Below are 15,205 nucleotides of genomic sequence, written 5' to 3'. Positions count from 1 at the left end.
TGGCATCACTGCCAAGGGAGCCTTGGATTAGCTCATCTGCTACAAAATTATTTTCATCTTCTGCTGTTTTTCCTGTGATAATTCAAAGAACCGTGTTTGTTTTCCCATTTTTCACATCGTCAACTCCCATGGACACAGGAGTGGAGCAGAGTTAAAGCCAGGATTAGAGCAATCATTGAACACTGATTTGAATGTAAAAATCTATGGCCATTTGAAAGGGAAACTTTCAAGGGCCCATGTAATAAATCCCTGGGGAATTTGAAAGAGATGAGCTGTACCTAATTGCATCTGACATAACTAAAACACATGGACCTCTGCAAAGAGGGTGAGGGCAGGTCCCTGAAACCCTCTGTTCAGCATTAGTGAAGGTTCAGAATAGTTCATGCATTCCGTTAATCTAAAGCTATGTGGTTAAAGCATCTCTTAGCCTCCTTCATCCTGCCTCCAATGGGCAATGATGAGAAGCCACAATTACTAAATTTTATTTTCAGGGATTTTTAAAGACAAACTGAAAAGAACTGGTGGAACCATCCAACCGTTGCCTTGAAACGCCTGGCATTGTATTGTATCTGAACTTGGCCTCAGAAAACAAATGCAACTCCCACCACAACAGGGAGGGGATGAGTTTCCTGGGCCAGAGTGGTCTCCCGTTGCTGGGAGCTACCGCCGCCCAGCGTGGGTAGGTGTAATCACAATGCCCCTGTCCCTGCCTGGGTGGTCCTGGAGGGCTGGAAATCTGTGTGACTCCTCAGGACCTTTGTCACAAGCCTATGTAATGTCTGTGTGTGAGTTCTTGCAAGTAAATCCCCCAGCTAGGGCCTAGGTCACCTGCCGTGGGCAGGGAAGGGGTGCAGCCCACATTGCCTCTAGTGATTCTTTATAAGAATTAAAAGGCTATTACAATGGAAAAGAAAATATTAACCCATGCTAGGCCCTTGTCGATAGAACTTCTCCTACTCTCCTCCTGCTGGAATTGTAGAGCCATTGCCTTTGGAGCCAGTCAGCCTGGATGCTTTTATAAATCCCCTTCTTCTCATGGGCAAGGCCAGACTAGATATCAAGCTCTGGGACTCTCAGCTCTGAGCTGTGAGCCCTACCATCTCTTGAGCTTCAAGCTTAGGGACTCTGCTAGAACAAGCCTTGGTCTTTAGGTTTAAGAAACAAAAGTAAAAGCTGGTGAATCTTCTCACCGACAAAGCACTTAACCTCCCTGCGCCTCAGTCTCCTCATTTATAAAATAAGACTCACTGTTCTTATCTCGAGGTTTATTGCTGGGAATTGAATGAGGTAATCCATAAATTTCCTAGCCCAGCACCCCACACACAGCCTCTTCGGGAACAGGCAGGGGTAGCTCTCACGCTCTTCTGTTTGGGAAATGAGGCAACAAGAAGTCAGAGCATATTTTTACTCAGTTTCTATGCTGACAGGCTTTGGAATTGCCTCAAGCTTGTCCACACTCTGGAGTGATGTTATTAGCACACTGGCCTGCATCTTGAGTTTGAGAGCTGCGGGACATTCTTCAGGAATACTAGCTGAGTCCTACCTGCCCCCCTTCTCCTGCAGCCTGGGCCCTGTACGTCTAAGTCAATGAAGTGAATGAGGGAAGCTCCTAGGAATTCTGTTCCAGTTCAGGTCCCCATTGCTTAGGTTTGCCTCTTCCCTGACCAATGCCTCCTTCTGTATTCTAAGGAGTCGACCTTACATTTGAATAGTGCTTATATGTGCCATGCTTTACACGTGTTAGCTCATTTAATCCTCCTAACAGTCCACTCTTAGTATCTCTATTCCTAGAGGAGGAAATTGAGGCACAGAAAGATTGAGTGGTTTGTCCAAAGCCCTAGAAGGCACCATCGTTTCTAAGTGGCAAGGTGAGGATTCAAGCTGAGGCAGACTTGCTCCTTCCTGAGCCCACCAGCTTAGAGATGATGCCATGCTGCCAGGCTTAGGTCTACTTCTGGCTTGTTACTGACTTCCCAGACCTTAGCCCAGTCATTAACATATGGCGGGCACTCTGTTAAATATTTAATGAGTGAATACATGAGTGAGTGATGCTTTCATAACTGTCCCAGACCATGTGGTCTCATCAAAACCTTTTTTTTAAAATTTTTATCTTCCGGTGTTTGGGAATTCTCACATCCTTATTTTACTAGGTTATCTCTTTGTCCTTATAGGTGTCGCCTTTTTTTTTTTTTAACATCTTTATTGGAGTATAGTTGCTTTACAATGGTGTGTTAGTTTCTGTGGTATAACAAAGTGAATCAGCTATACGTATACACATATCCCAGTATCTCTTTCCTCTTGTGTCTCCCTCCCACCCTCCCTATCCCACTCCTCTAGGTGGACACAAAGCATTGAGCTGATCTCCCAATAGGTGTCATCTTTCAACCATTATTTTGAAAGATGATTTCCTGAAGGGAAGAACCATGTTTTATGGCTGTTATATAACCTCCACAAGAATAGCTGAATAGATGGGAAGCAGCCGCATAGCACAGGGAGATCAACTCGGTGCTTTGTGACCAGCTAGAGGGGTGGGATAGGGAGGGTGGGGGGGGGAGACACAGAGGGAGAGGATATGGGGATGTGTGTATATGTATAGCTGACTCACTTTGTTATACAGCAGCAACTAACACAACAATAAAGATGTTAAAAAAAAAAGGAATAGCTGAATAATCAATTTATGACACATGTGAACCTCTAAAATATCTTTCTAAATAGATTGGAAACTTGGGGTGTTGACAAGCATAAGATTTGCTCCCCTTCACAATCCATCCCTTTTCTTTGCTCCCTCCCACAAAATGCTATTTGGTTGAACAGTTTAAAGATTAAAAGGCAATATGGCAAACATTTAAAGTTAAAATAGATCAATAAAATCACCCTAAAAAGCCAGAAAGGCATTCAGACTCTTAAGTAGAACAGATCAAAGTATTAGGGCAATAATTCTGTCTCTAAGATTTCAGGTCACTAAAGGAAACATGTTGGATTGCATTATCACCATTTTCTTAAGAAAAAAATAGCATTTAAAATTCCTTTCTGAAGATAAAATTGCTCTTGGAGCTATATTCAAGTTAGAATCAATTATGTAGACCTTATGTAATAGACGTAGGAAATAATACCATCAACTACAGAATTATAGAAGACACCAACATGCCCTCTTTAGTAGGTCATAAAAATGGTGAGAATGGCCACATTTTTCTGAGGAGGTATTTGGAATTCATTTGCCTTCGCCAAATAGTGGCCACATCATATTCTGAGTCATGGTTAATGATGGCAGTACTGCTTCTTTTTCCTTTGAACTACTTACCTATTCATTGACTAACATGTTTTAAATACCACAGAGGAGTTAGACTCTCTATTGTGTCTTTGGGTGGAAAAATGTGCAACAACCCATTTCCTAAAAAGACTATAATTACATTTAAGAAATGCTAGTAATTAACAGCCTGAATGAGTAGGTCTAAGTTCGTTTCATGAAAAACCAGGAGACATACCTAACCTTTCTTAAGCTCCAGGGCACGTATATAATTTGAACATTATGTCTGCAACGAGGGTGTGTTTTCTTCCTTTTCAATGAGGAGGGTAATTAGGATGGTAATAGAAATAATACTTGAGTTTATAGAGCCCTTGGCTGAGGTTTACTGAGGTGGCTTCTGGCTCTGTGGTAAGCATGTCGGACTGATGTCAGAGTTTAGAAGGCACTGAGTTTTTCATGCCTTTTTCCCTCTGGGCTTCCTCTTCCTCTAATAAAACTGATTTAATCCCATCCACATTCCAGCTCTAAATCCCAGTGCTTAAAAATGAACTGTCTGTATCTGACTAACTTAAAAAAAAATAAAAGAAGAAGTAGCTCAAATAAAAGCTCTCCTTTCCCACCTGGCTGCACCTGTCACATACATGTACTGGCCCCTGACATGAAGCTCTGATATTGATCTGGAGCCGTATCGATCTCCAAATTAACATAGGGACGGTGCCCACCTCTAACTTAGACAGTTCCAGAGGTGCTCACTTAATCTTCTTTTGTTCACTCACACAATGAAAAGAATGTCTGTACTAGAGTAACTATTAAAGGGGTCCAATATGCCCTGCCCCAAGCTGAAGTTTGCAATCCGATGAAATATTTTTTAAGCAAGCTTCTGGTTTCGTTGTATTAATTTGAGATTGGATTTCCTCCAGTGGTTCAAACGAAGTGAAAGTGTGATCTTGAAGTATTTAATATACTCCGTTTCCTCCATGGTTAATTTGGATCGGAATTAACTCCTTCCAACTTCATCCGAAAGTACTAGTGTACCCCGTACTATCAGGCACTCTACTTTCCTGCGACATCCCACCAAGTAGGAATACTTGAGGGATCGAGATTGCTTAACCCTGTCTGGTTGCATTCAGATAAATCATGACAATTTCTCTTCTCATTGTCTCTCTCTCTGTGATTATTTATGGCTGTGTAACAAACCACCCGGAAAGTTATTAGCTTAAGACAATATCAATTATTTTTTTGCTCATGAATTTATAACTTGGGCAGGGCTCCTCAGGAAAGGCTTGCCTCTGTTCCACACGGTGTCAGCTGGTGCGGCTCAACTGGGCCAGAGGACATTCGACATTTGGTGTCAGCTCCACATGTCTCGCTAGCACATCTGACCAGTTGGTGCGGGTGTGGCCTGGCAGCTCAACTGGGTTGCTTAGATCCAAGACACCAGGTCTGGAAGCTGCCAGTTTCTTCCAGTCTGGTACAGCATCATTTCTGTCACATCTGGTTGGCCAAAGACATCACAAATTCTTCCCAGAGTTAAGGGGAGGTGACATAGAACCCTACTTGTCAAAGAATTTGGCCATCTTTCTACTACCACACTGTGATTGATACCAGTTACCCAAGCCAGAAACTTAGACATCACCTTTGACCCTTTCTTCCCTTTCACTTATCCTCCTCTCCATGATTGACCCTAGAAATACACATACAGTTAACCCTTGAACAACATGGGTTTGAACTGCATGGAATTTTTTCAATAAATACTTACGACAGTACTACACGACCTGCAGTTGGTTGAATCCACGGATGTGGAACCAAGTATACAGTACCATGTATATGAGGACCATCTGTAAAGTTATACTCAGATCTTGAACTGCATGGAGGGTCCGTGCCCCTAAACCCCTGTGTTGTTCAAGGGTCAACTGTATTATTTATTACATATAATTGTATCATTAATCTTACATTAGTTATATCATATATGTATCAATTACCAAGTCCTAATTGGCTCTGGAATCTTTCCACTTCTCTTGAGTGCCATCCCCCCTTCTCTGGTACACACAGCATCCCTCACCTTCCTCCTGACTGGTCTCCCTGCCTCCACCGTGCTCCTGTCCAATCCAGTCACGATGACTTTGTTTTCAATCACAGATAGCATCACTCTGCTGATTAAAATTCCTTAAACATCCTCCATTGCTCTTAGGGTAAAGTGAAAACTTGTCTGCATGGCTCACAAGGCCCTGCCTCGTCTGCCTCGTCTGCCTTCTGCCTCCTTCTCCAGACCTACCTCTCCATCTCTTGCTAACCCTTTGGCATTCAGGCTTCAGTTCTGACAAAGTCTTGATGTTCTTCAAATGCTTTTGCTCCCTCTTACCTCCGAGACTTTGTTCAGGCTGGTCTCTTTCTTTAAAATGCTCTTTTCTGCCCCACTTCTTTCTCATTGTCCCCCATTACCACTGCCAGGATAATTCAGCTTCGTGCTTCAGATTTCAACTTAGTTTTCAATTAATCACTTCCTCAGGAAAGTATTTCATAGCACTCCATTCATTTATTCATTCACAGAATATTTATTGAGTGCCTACGATGTGCCAGGCATTTTCCTTGACCCTGGGGATACTACAGTGAGCAAAATAAACAAAAGACCCTTCTGTCATGGAACTTACACTTCTAGTGGAAAAGTCAGGCAATAAACGGGAAAATACATAGTAGTGATAAATACTAAGGAGAAAAAAATGAAGCAGGATGCAGAATATAAAAGCTTGGCATTTAGGATGTTGAAGTTTAGGCACAGTGGCCAGGGAAGGCCTCACTGAGAAGGCGTCATTTGAGTTGGGACTTACATGAAGTGAGGGGGGCTAGTTAAGAGGCTGTCTGGAAGAAGAATATTTCAGACAGAAGAAGCAGCAAGTGCAAAGGCCCTGAGGTAGGCATGCACATCTGTGTTTAAGGAATGGCAGGGGGCCAGAATGGCTGGAGTGAACCAGTGGGGGGCAGAAAAGAGGATGAGGTCAGAGAGATGGTCAGGGCCCAGACCACAGAAAGCCTTATAGGTCCCTGTAAGGACATGGGCTTTCACTCTAAGTAAAGTGAGAGTCACTGGGAGGTTTGAGAAGAAGAGGAACATGCTCTGACTTATGTTTTAAAGGGATCATCGCCCTACCCCGAATGCTGGATAGGGCCTCTTCCCACATTACCCCACTCTTCCATCATACACCTTTTTACCTGGGTTATGACTTGTCCGTATCCTTTACTAGTGCCTAGGTTCTGTGAGGAGAGGTACTGTGTCCAACTGGTTAACGTTTTATTCCCACCACCCAATCCAGTGCCTGGAAATCATAGGTTCTCTAAACATGTCTGATATCATTGAAATAAGGGATAAATGAATGCCAGCCCTGGTGCTATTTTTAACTTGTAGTTCTCAGATTGGTAGTATTAAACCCCAGTTTATAAATGAGGAAATGAGGTAAGGGTAGGAAGTTATAAAGAGAGAGAAAGGAAAGAAAGAAATGAAATTACTCAGAGCAATCATGGCAGCTTTCTTTAAGCTCAGAAACCCAGGTTCTCATTTCTACCTTAAGGTCTCCAGTAGAGAATTTTATTGGCCCATTTGTCAGATCTAGAGATATCTATTCACTTTTCTGAAAACATAGTCACAGTGGATGCTTTTTTGACTTTTGGCAGGGGAGGGGAGGTACTTCAGTTTGGGGACTATTAGGAGGATAACAAGGCAAAATGGCCAGGACACTAGCATGTTACAAAAATTCATTTCCCACCTGAAGGTCTGCGTACATATACATGTGCATATGTGGTTTTTGGTGTCTACTGTGTGCCCAGAACTAGGGACGGAGAGGTCTTTGCCCTCAGTTGCCTCTAGGGATCACACAATTACAGAACAGTAAAGTGAGTATTATAGTGGCAGAAGAAATATCTGTTCTAGGAAGTAAATGGACAGAAAAAATGGGGGGAATGGTAGATCAGCTAATACTGATCAGACAGTTAGCATTTCTTGAATACCAGCAGGAACAATTGCATCCTCACCAGAATGGCGTCTTTCTTGTTGTGTTTCGCGCATATGTTCAGAGAGGACTACCATCTTGAGCATCACCATTTGACTTGTCCCATGAAGTCACAGAATATTCAAACTGCAGAAAACAAAACAGGAAAAAGGCCTGTTTTTAGCTCTTTTATTTAAAATGTAAAGAAAATGAGGCCCAACGAGACTGAGTCTTGCCAAAAATCATGCATAGGAAGAATGAAGAGGAAAACCAGGCCTCTGAGCCTTGGACCAGTCAAATGGCAATGTTTTGTTACCTAAACCAGAAAGAGAACAAGTCTTCTCCACAGGAGTACTTTGGGGTTAGTTACTGGGTGGTCTCTTTACCCATAAGCCCCTGCTTCTCTTTTTTGCCGGTTTCTTCTCACTGACTCAGTCTAGACCCGCTCTTGTCAGGCTTGGAGCCTGAGTGCACAGTGATGGCTTCCTGTGCTCAGCTGCGCCTCCCCATTCACTGCACTGCAGCCTGGTAAAGTCTTCTGTAGGGTCAGCCTCACCACCACAAGCTGAGTCTGCCATGGCCTCCCCTCTTTTTTCTCCTGATGCTCCAAGCTGCCGAGGGACAGGAAATGGAGTGGCTGAGTTTCGAGGTCTCCTGGGCTTGTCTGTACCACAGGGAGACTGGCATGCCACTTCAGGTCCAGGAAGGAAAAGAGAGTTCCAATCAGATGCACATGCTTCTCTGAGTCTCCAGTTAGTTCCAGAACCATCATTTGCTTATTGAAATTTTACCATCGTTACACGTAGCCTGACCCAGACAGCAAGAGCCAGTGATGACCCTCTGTTGTAACTATATGGCAACAGGAACATGCAACCAAATTAAATCAAATTAATTTCAAGCACACACCCTGAATTGAAGAAGCATTTGCACAATTACACGGTGTCAGCACAAGTCACTTATCCTGAATGGTTTTATTGTTGTGACCCTGATTTGGCAATCACCGTGCCTGCTCTGCATGGTAAACTTGAACCATGTTTTGCCCTGAAGTTTTAAGGAACTGTAATTTAAAACATCTATAACAAAACAATCTATGAGTAAATGAGATCTCCCTAAATTAGATACCTCTTTCAGCAGCACAATGAGTAATTCTTTCCGATATGATAACATTGAGGGGCTCTGGGAGTCTCTTTATTAAATAATAATCCTTCCTCATATAGGATTTTGCATGACTCTCGGGAAAAAAGTTATTTACCCGCTTAATCACGAACAAAGGGCACTGCTTCTCTACTTTTGATATCATTACTGCTGCATGAGTTCGCATGTGTAAACTGTGATGGCTTTATATCATTTCGTACTATGGACATTTTTCCATATACGGCACTATGAATAAGAACAAGTTCTGGGGAATTTCATGATTTATAACTGAGACTTAAAAGCACAGACCAGCCTCTTCCATCTCATGTTGTTATGTTCCTCACTATATTCTATTTGTTTTTTATACATGTTTATTCAGTGTCTGCTATGTGCCAAGGACTGTTATGGGAACAGGGGATGGATACATCAGTGAAAAAAAACAGGAGAAGATCCCTGACCTTACAAAGATGATATTTTAGCAAGAGGATAGGGAGAGCTGTACAACACACAATTACCATGAATATATAAATAATTTAGATTATATAGCATGCTTGAAACTAATGAAAGCTATGAATAGAGGAAAAAATAGAGCAGGTTAAGGAGTGAGCGGGTGGACTCCAGTACTAAATAAGAAATAGGGGCTCAGGAGAGGTCTCACTGAGGAGGAGAGATTTGAGCAAAGACTTGAAGGAGGTAAAGGGGTGAACCAAGCAGATGGTCTGGGGAAGGATCATTTCAGACGTAGGAGTCAGCTGGAGCAGGCAATGAAATCCCTGGAGATCTTTGTGGCTAAGGTCAGGGGAACAAAGTGAAGATGAGTTCAGTGAGATAAGATGGCTGTTTAGGGTCGGAGCAGGAGGTTGCAGCAGATTATATAGGGCCTTGTCAACCATCCTAAAATATCTGAGTTTAACTCCAGGTGAAATGGGAGCCATTGCATTGTTTGAGCAAAGGAGCAGCATGATTTAATTTAAGTTTCTAAAGATTAGCCTGGCTAATCTTTGTAGCCAGACTAATCTCTTTGGGGATGATGCTTGGCATAGCGAGGGTAGAATCAGGATGCTACTGGAGTCATACAGATGAGATGTGTGATTGGCTCAATCAAGATGGCAGGTGAAGTGGCAAAAGGAGTTCAGGTTTTATACGTATTTTGAAGGTAGAACCAACAGAAATAAGATGGCTCCAAGAGATTTGGTCTGAGCATCTGGAAGGATGGAGCTGCTATCAGATGATTTGCAAATGGCCATAGGAAGAGCAGGTTTTCAAGTTTGGGTCAGGAATTCATGTATAGTCAAGTTTGAGAAGACTATTAAACATCCAGCTACAGGGTATATAAAAGTCAGGCTCTGTAAGTCAGGAAATAGGTCTGGGCAAAAGGCAGAATTTGAGAATCGTTGGCGAGTAGGTGGTATTTAAAGTCTTGAGGACAGACGACACCAAGAGGGGGTGAATGTAGACAGAAGAGCACATGGAGGTCTAAGCCATTGAGAGGTCACCATTAAGAGGTCAGGGAGAAGTTCAGGAACTACATAAAGAGGCTAAGAAAAAATGACCAGTGATGCAGTAAGAAAACCAAGGAAGGGCAGTGTATAAAGTATGAAAGAAAGTATTTTGAGGAGGGAGTGATCACAGTATGAAATTCTGTTGTGGGATAAAGTAAGCTGAAGATTGAGAATGGCCACGAGATTTAGCAATATGGAGGTCATGGGTGGATTGCTGGCAGGAGTTTGAGTGGTGTGATGCAGATAAAATCCTGATTGGACAGAGAGGGATTTTTCTCTTTTCCCCACCTCCATTCCTTTCTTCCTTCTTCCCTTCCCTTCCCTCCTCTCCCTCCCTTCCTCCCTCCCTTTCTTGTTTCCCTTCTTTCTTCCTTCTTTCCCTCTTTTTTTTTCTTTTTCCTACCAGCAAAGTGAGCTAAAAATCCAAACTCAGATATTTGTTGACAGTACAATTTTAGTGAATCCCTTTGGGAATTTTGCTTTTAAACTCTTGGAAGATTTTCACATATTTGATTTGTTCCTAACATTCCAAAAATGGCATGAATTTTAATTATCCTCAGATTTCATGTGTGAACAAAACAGCCAAGGGTACAGATAAGCATTTTAGAAAATCATTATTTTAGGCCATTTCATTATATTTTCACACACTGGGTATGGAGAAAAAAAGTATCAATAACTTGTTTTATTACATCTTGGCAACTTAATATAAATCACATGTTCTTCTCAGGGTTTAACTTGTCTGTTATGTGTATATAGCTTCCCTAACAAGATAATAAACTCTTTGAAGACAACAACAATATAAAGATATTCTTTATAATATCTTTAGTAACTGGCCTTGTCTTGCACATCATAGGTATACAATTTACATTTGTTGGTTTAATATTCTGTATTCTTTCTGCCTGATCCTATTTTCTTATACATGAGCCTCACTCAGTTATAGATAGACGTAATAGAAAACAATTAGAGAACAGTGCTTATACTGCTAGAAGTTCTAGCCTTAAAAGACTTTACAGTCTTGTTAGGGAGAGAATACAGACATATGTGACAAGTTCAAAAGCAAAAAACAAACAGTATACAGCAACAATAAAAGATAAGCAAGTAATTAGTGACCAAATGCAACCTATAGATAATGCATGTTTAAAGGGTTGAAACTAACAGGGTTCTGTGCTGGTAAGAAAAACATACAGGCATACCTTGGAGATACTGTGGGTTGGGTTCCAGACCAATGCAATAAAGCAAATATCAAAATAAAGTGTGCCCCATAACTTTTTGTTTCTCAGTGCATATAAAAGTATGTTTATACTATACTGTAGTCTTTTAAGTATACAATAACATTATGTCTTAAAAAAATGTACATACCTTAATTAAAAAACACTTTATTGCTCAAATTGTTAACCATCGCCTGAGCCTTCAGCAAATCATAATCTTTTTGCAGTGGTAACATCACCATAACAAATACGGTAATAACGAAAAAGTTTGAAATATTGTAATAAATACCAAAATGAAAAGCAGAGACTCAAAGTGAGCAAATGCTATTGGAAAAATGGTGCTGATTGACTTGTTTGTCACAGGGTTGCCACAAACCTTCAATTTGTTAAAAAAACAAACAAACAAAAAAACACATCTGTGAAGTGCAATAAAATACCTGTACTGAGGAAGTTATTCTTTTTTTTTTTTTTTAATTTATTTATTTTTGTCTGTGTTGGGTTCTCGTCCCTGCGCATGGGCTTTCTCTAGTTGTGGCCAGTGGGGGCTACTCTTTGTTGTGGTGCGTGGGCTTCTAATTGCGGTGGCTCCTCTTGTTGCGGAGCATGGGCTGTAGGCATGTGGGCTTCAGTAGTTGTGGCTCGCGGGCTCTAGAGCTCAGGCTCAGTAGTTGTGGTGCATGGGCTTAGTTGCTCCGTGGCATGTGGGATCTTCCCGGACCAGGGCTCGAACCCGTGTTCCCTGGATTGGCAGGCGAATTCTTAACTACTGCACCACCAGGAAAGCCCCTGAGGAAGTTATTCTTAAAATAGCTTCCTGCCCTTCTTCCTCTACCACTAATAAAACAAATACATGTTTATAGAAAAATCAGATAATATTATGTTATGAGCATTTTCTCTTTTCCTATACACTTATTCTAAACACATTTCCAGTTGATGCAGAGTATTCTGTTGTATGAATGTGCCATAATCAATTTAACTCTTCGCATGGATTAAATGCTTCAGTTGTTGTTTTCTCTTTTCCAGTATACACTAAATTAAGGTGAAGAGCCTTGTAGCCATGTCTCTGTGTATGTTTGATTGTTCTTTTCTTTTTTTTTTTTTGTTTTTTGATCACCTTCACTCATTTATAATTATTTCTCCATATTACGTTTCTAGATTTGGAATTACAATTTCAAAGACATTGACATACATAGAGATTTTTTTTTATTGGTGGTGAAAAAAAAACCATAGCATAAAATTTACCTGTTTAACCATTTTTAAGTGTACAGTTCAGTAGTTTTAAGTATATTTACATTGTTGTACAACAGGTGTTTTAAACATGTTTTCATCTTGCAAAATTGAAACTCTAAACAACTTTCATTTTCCCCATCCCCCCAGCCCCTGGCAACCACACTTCTACTTTCTGTTTCTATGACTTTAACTACTTTAGATACCTCATATGAGTAGAATCATACAGCATTTGTCTTTTTGTGACGGGCTTATTCCCTTGCATAATATCCTCAAGATTCATCCACGTTGTGGCATGTATCAGAATTTCCCTCTTCTTTTAAGTTTGAATAACATTCCATTGTATGTATACACCATGTTTTCTTTATCCATTCATCCATCCATGAGCACTTGGGTTGCTTCCACCTCTTGGCTATTGTGAATAATGCTACAGTAAACCTGGCTGTGAAAATATCTCTACAAGATCCTGCTTTCAATTCTTATTCTTATATACTTATAAGTAGTGGAATTTCTGGATTATATGATCATTCTGTTTTTTTAATTTTTTTGAGGAACTTCCATACTGTTTTCCATAGTAACTATACCATTTCACATTCCCAGCAACAATGCACGGGAGTTCCAATTTCTCCACATCCTCACCAACACCTGTTTTCTCTTTTGTGTTAGTGGCCATCCTTAGGGTAGTGACATACAGTCTCCTATTGATTGTCGTAAGTTGTTCCAAGTTTTTTCTTTCTATTGTGAAGAATTGTGCTATGCACCACTACATTTAAAAAGGATAACCAGCAAGGACCTACTGTATGGCACAGAGAACTCTGCTCAATGTTATGTGGCAGCCTGGATGGGAGGGGAGTCTGGGGAGAATGGGTACATGCATATGTATGGCTGAGTCCCTTTGCTGTGCACCTGAAACTGTCACATTATTGTTAATCGGCCATACTCCAATCTAAAATAAAAAGTTAAAAAAAATGATATGAAGGCTTTTATAAGGCACTTAGTTCTAGAAGTTGGTAGATTGTAAAAAAAAAAATAAAAAAAGAATTGTGCTATGAATAACCTCATACATGTCTCCTCGTGTACATATGAGAATTTCTCTAGGAGGCCTACACCTAATTGTGGAATTCCTGAATTGTATGTAATGCACATTTTCATTTTTCTTTGAAAGGATCAAATGGCTCTCCGAAGTGGCTTTAAGGAAATTAACTAATGTCTCTAGACCTCAGTTACTTTGTTTGGATAATATGGGAAATACTTTACCAGATTGTCCTGAGGATTAAATGTGCCAATGTGTATAGTGTCTATAAAAGCACCTGGTAAGGAACAAGCACCCATTAATTGATGATGGTATTATCTGAGTCCCCTTCTGCCCTAACGTTTGTCACTGATTGCTTTTGAGCAAGAAACTGATAGTCTCAAAGGGGTATTTAAGGATGTAATGGGTATTTGTTGTTTTGTGAGTGTGTGAGCAACGTTCAGCCTCTTTCCATCTGAGGACCATTCCCCATGGAATGTAACATTGTTGGGACACACCTCCCTGTTTGCCATCATGGATCAGGTGGCACACATCTGAACCAGGGTGATGGCAAAGAAAAGGGACGATAATAGGTGGATGTGAGGAATTTAAAAGTATGCTGTTAGATAACCTGGTAACTGATTACTTGCAATTGGATATGGGATGCTAGAGGATGGCAAGAGTTTAGATAAAATTAACAAGTTTAAGAAACTTGGGAGTATAAGATTCTATGAACAGAAAATAGGATGGTGGAGTTGAAAGTGGCTTGGGAGAAAGATGAGTCAGGTTTTAGGCAAGGTGATTTGAAGGAGACACCCAGTTGGTGTTGAAGAGTAGCCAGCTGGAGCTCAGGAAAGTGGAAGGAGTTGGAACTAGATTTGAGAATATTCTGTGTGAGCATTACTTAAAGCCAGAAGTCCAGAAACCAGAAAAGTTTCCTGCAATTAAGTTTACTGAATTATAGGGCCTGAATTATTGCCTTGCTCTGTATCTCCAGATCGGGGGCTAAGAGTTCTGTCAGTTGTGTGAGAGTGTCTGGAAGGGATGGTCGAGGGTGCAAGCGTAGGGGGTGGGGATAAGTTTATTCTTCACACACACCCGCCAATTTTCATGCAAATGACGTGCAGTAAACATCCATCCAGCAATGATGGAGGAAAAGAGAATACAGGGGCAGGTTGCTTTGGTGCACTAGGGACCAGGGAGGTCATGGAGCTGAAGAGAAATAAATAAACATGTATGCAACTAAGGCACACTGATTTCTGGACAGTGTTTACCTCTGGAGGAGAGATGGGGACGGGGGTGGGTTTTACCAGAATCTTCACGAGGGTCAGGAAATTTAGGGTAAAAACCTTGGAAGATAAAGGAGGGAAGTTTAAAATACTTTGAAATATTATTTCAATTCCAAATAAATTTAACCTTGGATCTCACTATTTACCTTACATCTTTCTCTTTAACACAAGAAATTGAAAATGACTTAAGTCAATTAGACCAATAACATTTGGAAAGAAGAAGAACATGTTTGCTATTAATCTTTTCAAAAGGGGTATTTGTTTTTAAGTTAGTACTCTCATTACCTTTTTTTTAATGAATGTAGAATTTCTTCCTCCTAAAATTCCAAATCTGCTATGTTTAGCAGCATAGTCACAGTTCTGAACGTTCGTGGATTTCTCCCCCGTTTATTAATTTATTAGCTCCAGTTCATGAACTTAGACCTTTTCTCTTCAGTAGTTTGTTTTGGAGCCACTTACTCTGATACTGTCATCACCTGAGGGACTGAAGCCTCAGAAAACTTTCCTTATATGGATTCGGGAGCTGAGTTTCCACAGAAAAAAAACTGACATCAAACATTGATCTGCTTGCGTAAAGTGATTCTACCAGTTACATGGCATTTG

At 40.8% G+C, this 15,205-nt stretch overlaps 1 protein-coding gene and 1 pseudogene across 1 annotated transcript in view; both read left to right on the top strand.

The window, feature by feature from the left end:
* The window catches only part of MACROD2 (mono-ADP ribosylhydrolase 2), a 1,987,750-nt gene that overhangs the window by 865,471 nt on the left and 1,107,074 nt on the right, over nucleotides 1-15,205 (top strand). The gene's annotated exons all lie outside the window — the stretch shown is intronic.
* The window catches only part of LOC149747450 (heterogeneous nuclear ribonucleoprotein A1 pseudogene), a 77,766-nt pseudogene that overhangs the window by 40,063 nt on the left and 22,498 nt on the right, over nucleotides 1-15,205 (top strand).

The sequence above is a fragment of the Delphinapterus leucas genome, chromosome 15 (assembly GCF_059928025.1).
Source record: "Delphinapterus leucas isolate spDelLeu-1000000601 "Yukka" chromosome 15, BTC_Dleu_Yukka2, whole genome shotgun sequence".
In the NCBI taxonomy this organism is placed as follows: Eukaryota; Metazoa; Chordata; class Mammalia; order Artiodactyla; family Monodontidae; genus Delphinapterus; species Delphinapterus leucas.
Note: the sequence above shows the minus strand (reverse complement) of the source record. Positions and strands in the feature narration are given on the sequence as shown.